The 10,401-nt window shown below is 38.4% G+C and overlaps 1 non-coding gene across 1 annotated transcript; it reads right to left on the bottom strand.

The window, feature by feature from the left end:
- Positions 1 to 7,116: 7,116 nt before the first annotated feature.
- On the bottom strand, positions 7,117 to 7,224 carry LOC138153371 (U6 spliceosomal RNA). Its single transcript, XR_011166353.1, has one exon. It is a non-coding gene; the product is annotated as a U6 spliceosomal RNA (small nuclear RNA).
- Positions 7,225 to 10,401: the final 3,177 nt, after the last annotated feature.

Genomic DNA, 10,401 nt, shown 5'->3' with positions numbered 1-10,401 from the left:
AATTCTGCACTTGGTAATCACCTCTGCACTAGCTACATTCTCTTCTCTTTCTCATTTTGTCCATTCAGTGAACCAGTTCACTTCTTATACTGATCCCTTCTTGAGTCCTTTTACCCCTTGTCCTATCACTTATGTCTTCACTATATTCAGTCTTTATTTTTTCCACCATTTATTGCTTTCACTCCTGCTCATATGCTAATGAATAAAGCTCTTTAAAAAAATTACAAAACCCTGCTGCCCAGATACATTATAAGTATATATTACATATTCTCAATTGTGCCCTCACTGCAGCAAAGCAATCCTTTTATATCTTCCTAATTAACTCACTATCTCACTTCCCACATTCCTCATCCTTCTTAACCTCACTATAGCCTTTGACAATGTTGACTGAAATAAAAATGGAGAGCTGTTTGTGATAGTCATGGGATATCATAATTTCTTCTCTGAAGAATCAAAATTTCAAGAAACCTAGGGACAATGAAATATCATACAGAGTTACAAGTAGTCTATAGCATATTTCCTACAATGAATTGCAAAGATGCATTGATATGAAAGTTATTGTCTAGAAATTTTTTAATCAGAATAAGCTCTGTATGAGTCATGTATAGCTAGGAGTAATAGATAATCCCAGTGAAATTTGTAAAATATTAAAAGATTAAGAATAGATGTTCTGTGAAGCATTCACAAGAATTCATAGATAAGAAGGTTTAAATGGGTCTACACTACTGGGGGGACAGGGGTAGGGGGAACTACACAAATCAATAGGGGTTATTGCTGAATCAATAACAACAACAAAAAACCCACCACAGATCCATTCAAGCATGTGTAACACTAATATCAACAACTCACATTTACATAACTATTTAAGGTTTTCTAAGAACTGTCAGATTAGAATCCAAAGTCTCTACCTAAATTCAGTTAGTTACTTTCACCATGGCATCTTGGTGTGTATTACAACCACAAAATATTTATGTTCCCATCACATTTCTACTTTGTATCATACTTCTTTGTAAATGCTGCATCATTTTCGGTAGAAATTAAACTCACTGAGGGCAGTTACTATCAATTTTTTTTTTTTTGCTTTTTTTCAAGGGCAATTGTGATTAAGCAAGTTGCCTAAGGTCACACGGCTAGTTGTGTGTCTGTGTGTGTGTGTGTCTGTGTGTGTGTGTCTGTGTTAAGTGTTTGAAGCTGAATCCAAACTCATGTCCTCCTGACTCCAGGGCCACCTGACTCCAGGGCCATGTACCGTGTTTCCCCGATAATAAGACCTATCCCGAAAATAAGCCCATAAGCCCTCCCCTTACTGTTTAAGATTCCTCTAAAATAAGCCCTCCCCCGAAAATAAGCCCTATTGAGATTGCTACTGTAGTGAAGGTGATCCCCTGCGCTACACGCTACATTACGGTCCCCTCTGTATGCCCCCCCCCCCCCCCCCCCCGTGAAACGCACACCATGCTCCAAGCTGCATCCAATCAGAGCTGCAGCAGTGAGCGCGTCATCCTGTTCTTCCCCAGTGATTTGCTTCTTGAATAAAGGTACATTTTTTTGTTAACATTTACTTGTTTATTAAAATTGCTGTCAATGTTCATTAAAATAAGCCCTCCCCTGAAAATAAGCCCTCTGGTGTTTTTCTGTCCAAAAAAATAAGACAGTGTCTTATTATCGGGGAAACATGGTAATGTAATGTCAAGCAAAGGCAACTTCCCAAGGTTCAAAATACCAGCATAGTTGCTCTCCATTTTATTCAGTGACAAAGTAAGAACAGAGAAGATCAAAACATGACATCATTCAAAATACAGCATTTACTAAGTGTGATTAAATAATCTCCAAGTACTACCCCACCCCAGGACCTTCCATTCATTCAATCAATTACAAAGTCCCTGTTCTAAATACTACTCCACCCCTAGGCTGTACCTTCATTTAGTCCATCACAAAACCCCTCTTCTCAAATGGAGATTAGTTTCCAATCTAAGTAAAGTACATTCATTTGTTCAACCATAGAACACAAAAAGGTCAAAAGTTCCACACCCCTGGATCACAATTGAATCTACCCCAGAGTTACATCAAGTTTAAGCACAGCACTTAATACCCAAATAGAGGTCTTTTCTTCATCTTGACATAAGGCAAGTTCTCAGCAATCTTAGTTCCTGGGGAGACAAGGCTTAGCAAGGCCACAAGATACATTGCCAATCTCTTCATTAATTCATCCTCTGTCTGCAGAACAGTCCTAGAACCCCTGAAAACATTAGCAAAACCCTCTCCCAGGATTTCTGTAAACATACAAGAAGAAAATCCTTCTTCAGGGCTTCTGAACCAACAGAAAGGTTCCCAGACCCCTGCAACAACAGCACTGTCCTTCACCAGTGGACATTATTCACTCTGTCTGCAGGACAGTCTCCAGACCCCTGCAACAACAGCACTGTCCTTCACCAGTGGACAGTATTCACTCTCTGTCTGCAGGACAGTCTCAGGAGCTCTTAGCCAACAGCCAGGTTCCAGGACTTCTTCAACAGGACTGTCTTTCACCAGTGGACAAATCTGGCAAAACAACATCAAAACAGACAGACAAAGTACCAGCAAAACACCCATGTCTCCTCAGTCCTTGGCAGCTCACGGGGCAGGTCTCAAAAGTCCAGGGCAATTCAAAGTGGCCCCCAGCAATTCTCTCAGTCTCTCTCTGCCTCCATGAGGTGCTGCTTCCAAAAAGTTCTTCTGCCTCTCTCTTGTGTCTCTCCAAATCTACGTCACCAGCTCCTCCCAGTTCAAGACTCTCTTTTCACATCAACAAGTCCATCCCACAGGTGGGATTAACAAGCTCTGGGTTTTAATACAATCAATTTGAAAACCAAGCCAATACAGGGGAATCTTTATATTTCATTACTATCACAGGCCAGTGCTCTACTCACTGCACCACCTAGCTGCCCCAAATTTTCATTTTTATATCTACATCAATCAATATACATATGTCAATATTAACTTTGTATATGTATATATAGTGCATTGAAATAGAAGGCACTTGAAAAATAGGTGTTGAACTAATTTTTGTTGAATTCTAAAGAGTTGTGCATTTTATTCTCATAGTACAGTGATTCCTATCTCCTTTGTACCCTTCTTTTTTTTTGCCTTTTTTTTCAGAGGGCAATTAGGGTTAAGTAACTTGCCCAAGGTCACATGGCTAGTTGTGTGTGTGTGTGTGTGTGTGTGTGTGGGTGTTAAGTGTCTGAGGCCTGAACCAAACTCAGGTCCTCCTGACTCCAGGGTGGGAGCTTCATTCACTGCACCACCTAGCCACCCTCCTTTGTACCCTTCTACTAGAAGTCTATGTTATGGTTCTAGAATTAGTGTTAGGAGAGGAGGTAGGGCTAATATCCTCCTACCTAACTCTCAGAATGGGATTTGAGACTCAAGCTACCGCTGATAAAAACATTTTGAAAATATTTGTCTTTTAAATTTTATAATCTCATTATCCTCAGGTTCTTTCTTCATTCTCAGCTTCTTTCTGCCTCAATATCCTTAGTCTCTTATATATAGCTGACAGCATTGATTATTTCACTGATCTGAGACAATATTTGTAAAGTACAGGCCTGATCATGTCATTCATCCCCTGTTCAAAAATCTCCACTGGTCACCAATTACATCTATGGTAATCTCCAAATCCTTCATCTTGGCCTTTAAAACCTATCACCACCTGACTCTAATCTATATTTCCACATACATTGGTGGCTATTCCCTTTCACCCAGTCTATGTCTAGCCTAACTGACTCTTCATCTCTGTTAACCTCTATTTCCTCAACTGTAAAATGAAGATAAAATAACAGAACTTACCTCAATATGTTGTTGTGAGAATTGAGTGCGATAATATTTTTCAAAAAAAAAAAAGGTGGGAGGGTTTAGTGCCTGGTAGCACATAGCAGATGCTACAAAAATGCTTATTCCCTTCCCCTTTCCTATTTTTTCTTCTCTGAACACCATATTCCATCTCTCACTTGTCCATCTTTGGAAATGTTGTCTCCTATGAATGGATTCCATTTTCTTCTCAACTTCTTTTCTTTTTTTTAAGTCAATCTATTTATTTTTAGTTTTCAATGCTCACTGCCATGAGTTTTAAATTTTTTTCTCCCTCGGAGAGGCTAGGCGGCACAGTGAATAGAGCACTGGCCCTGAAGTTAGGAGGACCTGAGTTCAAATATGGTCTCAGATACTTAACACTTACTAGCCATGTGACCTTGGGCAAGTCACTTAGCCCCAATTGCCCTGCCTTCCCTCCTCCAAAAAGCGAAAAAAAAATTCTCTCCCTCGTTCTCCTCCCCCCTCCCCAAGTCAGCATGCAATCTGATATAGGTTCTACATATACATTCCTATTAAACATATTTTCACATTAGTCATGTTGTATAGAAGAACTGGAATGAATAGGAGGAACTATGAGAAAGAAAAAAGGCAAAACAAAAAAAGAAAATAACTTTCTTTGCTCTATATTCATACTCCTTAGTTCTTTCTCTGGATGTGCATGGCATTTTCCATCATGAGTCCTTTGGAATTGTTTTAGGACCTTACATTGCTGAGAAGGGCTAGGTCTATCAAAGTCAGTCATCACATATAAACTGTGTACAATGTTCTCCTGGTCCTGCTCATTTCACTCAGCATCAGTTTATATAAGTCTTTACAGGTTTTCTGAAGTCTCATCATTTTCTTATAGCACAATAGAATTCCATATACTATTATACGATATACCATATGCCACTTTCATATTCCCCAACTTGTTCAGCCATTCCCCAATTGATGGCCATCCTCAAATCCTTTCCTAAAATTCTTTATATTCCTTCAAGTTCAGTTCAGGTGCCAATGACTTCAAAAGGCTTTTCCTAGATACCTTAGTAGCTAACACTCTTTTGCTCCTCAAATTATATTGTATTTAATTTTCCATTTAAATGCTATATTCCCTGAATAGAATGTGAGGGGCACTAGTCCTTGAGAGTTTGTACTATTTTTCAGCTGGTATTTCTACCCCAGTGCTTAGCACAGTACTTCATATATAATGTGTATTTAATAAATGCTTGTTAAATCAAAATGAACTATCAAGTATAAAAATAAATTCAGGGTAAAATAAAAGAAAACCACACACAGCGCACTATTCCAACATTATAACTGCATCTTTCTTGGAAACAGAACTAGTGTTTAGGCAATGATATACCTGACTGCAATCCAAGTAAAACAACAGAGTCCTATTATTTTTGTGCATGCTGCAGGTTCTTAATACTCAAAATGTATTAGAGTAAATGTGCTATCAGGTAAGTAAACTCATATTGCATATCTGCAATTCCCATCCAGTAGAAAGAAAATATTACATTATAAGTCCCTATAATTACATTTAAATTCAATCAAATGCAAAGTTTAGGCTCTCAAATCCTTGGAGTTACAGGATCTTATTTTCTATACATTTAAGTATGCATCTAGCTTTGTGGGAAAAGCTAAAATAATGCTCAAAGTTTAAAAAAAATAACAAGACCATCCTGCTGTCTGTAATTGTCAACTCCAGACTCTGCTGAATAGTGTGGTCTCCAGCATCAGCTTATGTGGGCAGGTAATGCAGTTGTGGGCAGAGATACTTTTTCAGAACTTGTATCTGTAGCTAAGAAAAAATCTTTTGCAAGCAATTGGTGTTTCTTTTGGAGAAAAAAAAAGTCTAGAGCAAACTAAAGTTTTAAGTTCTTTTTAAAACCTTTGGATGCTATATCAAAAGACTTCAATATTCTTGCTTGGAATTAGATAAGGTTAAAACAAAGCTGGTGCATCTGAAATGGCAAGTCATATTACAAGAGATTCCCTTCAGTATTTTATTAATTTTGAGTATTAGAGAATAGCTGAAGTAATCTGTGGTCTCTCCCCTAGTGATTATATTTGTACTAAGTACATATCTACTAACAAACCAGTCAGTCAGTCACATAACATTTATTAAGCATCAACTAATGCTAGGGTAATGGGGATGTACCCATAAAGGAAAGATAAAGAAAGGGGAATATGAATAGTGTGTGTGTGTGTGTGTGTGTGTGTGTGTGTCTATGAGGGAGTGTACAGGGTATACAGGTGTGCATAGTACTAGTGAGTCTTAAATATGTGAGTTTTTAACTCCCTGCTGGACTAGTGAAGGGGACAAGCATGTTATAGAAAAATGTGAGGGGACAGGAGTAAGTGACCCCAAAAATAAGATGAAGAATTTATATGTATATAGTAATTTGCTTTACATTTTCTGATCCATACCACCACCCTGTCAGGTACAAGGATTATCATACCCATTTAATAAATGAAAGCATTAAAACTCAAAGGGTTTGTGACTTCTAGTCACTCTGGTAGTAAGTAGCAAAGTAAGAACTGATAATCAGATCTCCTGGCTTCAATTCTTTTTTTTGGGGGGGAGGGGTGAATTGGGGTTAAGTGACCTGCCCAAGGTCACACAGCTAGTAAGTGTTAAGTGTTTGAGTTCAGATTTGAACTCAGGTCCTCCTGACTCCAGGGCCAGTTGCTCTGTTTACTGCACCACCTAGCCGCCCCTCCTGGCTTCAATTCTAGCACTCTTTGTACTACACTATGAAAGATAGGAAATAAACATGGAAAATCGGTGCAATAACATTGCTGCTCAAACATACATTTACCTTATAATTGGTCTATACTGGATCAAAATTTGTTTAAGTTAAAGAGCTTTTGTCTGAAAATGGAAATAGCCCTTGGCAGTGTTGAGTTTTTTTGGTCAGTCACACTTAAATGTGAATTAAAGGCAACTTTCCTTATCCCATTAAAATCACCCAGAATATAGAACAGCTGACTTAGCATCATAAAATCTTAGATTTCTAAATCTGAATCTTGATACTTTACTGCTCTGTACAGATGTAGGTAGCCTGCTTTATTGTTGGTCTTCTAGAGTCTTGTTTCTTTATTGCATTGAGTAGAGTTCTTAAGTCTTTCAAAATTGTCTTTACAATGTTTCTATTGTTATATAAATTATTCTACTGGTTCTGCTCACTTCCCTCTGCACCTGTTCATATAAGTCTTCTGAGTTTTCTCTCAAACTACTCCTTTTGTCATTTGTTATGGTACAGTAGTATTCCATTACATTCAATAATTATGGAACACTTCATGAATTTGCATGTCATCCTTGCCTGGGAACCATGTTAATCTTCTCTGTATCATTACAATTTTAGCATGCATACATGATGAAATAAGCATGATTGAATAGTTCCTTGTGAGTAATCTGTAAACCTCATCAAAATGAGTAATAGTGTTTCTATGAGAAGATGTATTAGGTATTTGCAGCAACTCACAAACACTTGAGACATAAATATTATCTGTAATTTGGGGACCACCTATACTTCCCCCAGAGAATCTTCTCAGCATCCAAATAAGAGTGGTAACAGTAGGAAATACCATATGGAATGGGGCAGACAGGAAGGGAAACAACTATATGGGGGAAGAGAGTTTGGCCAGGGGACAGAATAAGGGCACTTTGAACTTTAAAAATGGACATGTTTAACATTATTTCCAAAATTATGTAGTAAATCCTTCTTGACATCTATAGCAGCAAGCACCTTAGCATACCCAGGATGGCTGCTAGCACAGGTTCTTTGATCTGCTTTTCTAAAGGAAAGCAACTCAAAATGGGTTAACAATCTTATTTTAATCAAACATATATCATTTACCTAGTTCAGGGGAAAAAGTCAACACCCTGAACTTCAGAGAATACAAACAGAAGTTACAAGCAGACAGAGAAACAGATCAGAAAACAGGGCTTCCAGCTGTCTGACCATTACATCCATACCAGTTAGTTACCAGAGAGGGAAGCACCAACATCTGGGTTTTCAAAGCTGGGGGATCAATGGCTGCTCAAAGTGTCATCTGGCCAAATCATACAAGTCTTCCCAAAGTGAGCCCCTAAGCAAAACCTCACATCAGGGTATATATAGCCTTCTCCTGGGTCAGAGAATGTCACAACCCTCTTCACCCACTGCCCAATCACAAAGTAACAAGGTGTGGGCATTCATGAAAAGCAAGCCTCCCTACACAGGTTCCATGTGACCATATTCAGCCTATTAGAGGGCAGAGTATATTTTCAAATCAGGGAAGGTTCTCAGAGTTACAAGCCTATCAAGGGGCCAAGGGGCAGGGAAGATCTTCAGATTCCCATTCCCATAACAGCATCAGAGTATCTGGATTTGAGAATTTGTGATGAGCAAAAGCGCTGATTTCCCAGGTATGAAATTGTACCCCACAGAGCATACAGGGAACTCATTACCTTACCAGAGAGACAACTGAAATCTAAGCACTAGTAAAATTTTCTTTCTATTGAGCTGAACTTTGGCTATATGGCTATATGTGGCTAACTTTTAGCCATAGTTCTTTCATTTAGAGTTAAGCAGAACAAATCTGATTCCTGCTCCACACATATCAACTGGCAGTATGAGTGCAGTATCCATATGGTTGTGAGGTGCACTTCCAATTTATGACAGATTTGTGATGAAGTAAGAAACCAGTGGCAGTGAGAACTTATTTGAATAATCTTTTAAACCACTTCCATATGGTGACCCTGTAACTGGTCCTTTCAGGCAAAAAATAAAGTAAAATAAAACAAACCAATGACATTTCTCATATGACTTTCAAGTTTAAAATCTGCATTCATGTAGGCTGGTTTTGTCATTGCTGTGTACACTTGCATAAAGAAAACATTGTTCTTTACCCATTGTAAGAATGTGTATGTATTTTCATTTTTTTTTTTGCAGAGTAGATTCTTTATATACTTATCTGCTTTTTGTCAGTAGTTATATCAAGTTTTTTTAAATCTCATTTCAAATATTTCCTCTGTCCCCTTGAGATTGGCTACGACTTTTCTTTGAAATAAATTAAGATCTTAATCTATACCAAATATTACTGTTACATTGTACTATGTAACAAATACAAAGACATAATCCTCATCTTCATAAAGTGGCACACTCTTAAGTGAAAGAAAGGTGTATTGGAAAGAACCCCGGACTACAAACCAAGCCATGAGGGAAGAGGTTCAAACCCTGGCTGGGCTACTGAGTGATCTTGAGCCACCTTCAAGTGTCACCTTGAATGCCATTTGCTTGGCAGCCTGGATCACAGAATCAGGAATATTTGCATTTTAATCTACCCTCAGAGACTAACTAACTGTGTTATAGTGAGTAAGTCACCTCAATCTCAGTTTCTTCATCTGTAAAATAGGGATAATAGCAGCCCCTACCTTACAAGATTGTTACGATCAAATGAAATAATATATAACAAGGGCTTTGCAGACATGAAAGTACTACATAAATTTGGCTATTATTAATATCATTGTTGTTGTGTTTTTTGTTATAATTATTTTACTTCGCTGGCATGTTCTACTTTCTCAACTGAAAAATGAGGAATGGAATTAAATGATAGCTGTTGTCCCTTTAAACTCAAAGTGTGTGATCATAGGAAGTAAGATATATTGGAAAGTATACTAGATATGGAGTCAGAACACATGAGTTTTAGTTCTGGCACTACCTAACATCTACTCACAGTGGGATCTTTTTTTTTCTTTTTTTTTTTTAAGCAATCAGGGTTAAGTAACTTGCGCAAGGTTACATGGTCAGTTATTTCTGGGTGTGGTGCTGAGTGTCTGAGCCCAGATTTGATCCCCAGGTCATCCTGACACTGGAGCTGGTGCTTGTACTTGCTGAGCCACCTGGCTGCCCCTCTCACAGTGGGATCTTAAGTGAATCTCTTTACCTCTCTTTGCATCAGTTTCCTGTAAGATCATTAGAATGTCTCCTCCCAACTCTAATGAGCTCTATTGGAGAAAACCCAAAATTGAAATAAGTTTGAAATACTGAAGCCATTTTTACTGGGATGCTCATTGGTCAGAGGCCAGCTGAAATCAATCCAGAGGTGCTGGCAACTTTCCACTTACTAGGAAGAGAGGGAGCTTTTACTTTTACTTTGGTAATAGAGGTAGAGGTTGTAGGCATTTTAAATTCAATTATTATTTTTTAACTAGACCTTTCTTCTACTTAGGGAGATCTCAGTGAGGAACTCCCTAAGTCAATGAACATTGACTCCTTCCTGCTCTGTGACATTTTGTCTTATAGAGTTGCCTGGGTGTAATGGGAATGCAAATTTGGAAGATCTTCCCTGCCCCTCAGCTAAAATGCACCTGAAGCCTGGGGAGGGAGGCTTGTTTTTCAGTAGATCCTTCTTGATTGGCCAGTGAGTCAATAAGGTTGTTACATTCTCTGAGCCAGGAGAAGGCTATATAAACCCTGATTTGAGGCTTTGTTTTGGGGGCTCACTTTGAGAAGTGTTCTGTGATTTGATCTGGATTCTGGGAAGCCATTGTCCAGAGGCCCCCGGCTTTGAAAAACCCAG

This window comes from Petaurus breviceps, unplaced genomic scaffold, assembly GCF_028583685.1.
Source record: "Petaurus breviceps papuanus isolate PSGF00001 unplaced genomic scaffold, PetGlider_PUasm1.0 90977, whole genome shotgun sequence".
In the NCBI taxonomy this organism is placed as follows: Eukaryota; Metazoa; Chordata; class Mammalia; order Diprotodontia; family Petauridae; genus Petaurus; species Petaurus breviceps.
Note: the sequence above shows the minus strand (reverse complement) of the source record. Positions and strands in the feature narration are given on the sequence as shown.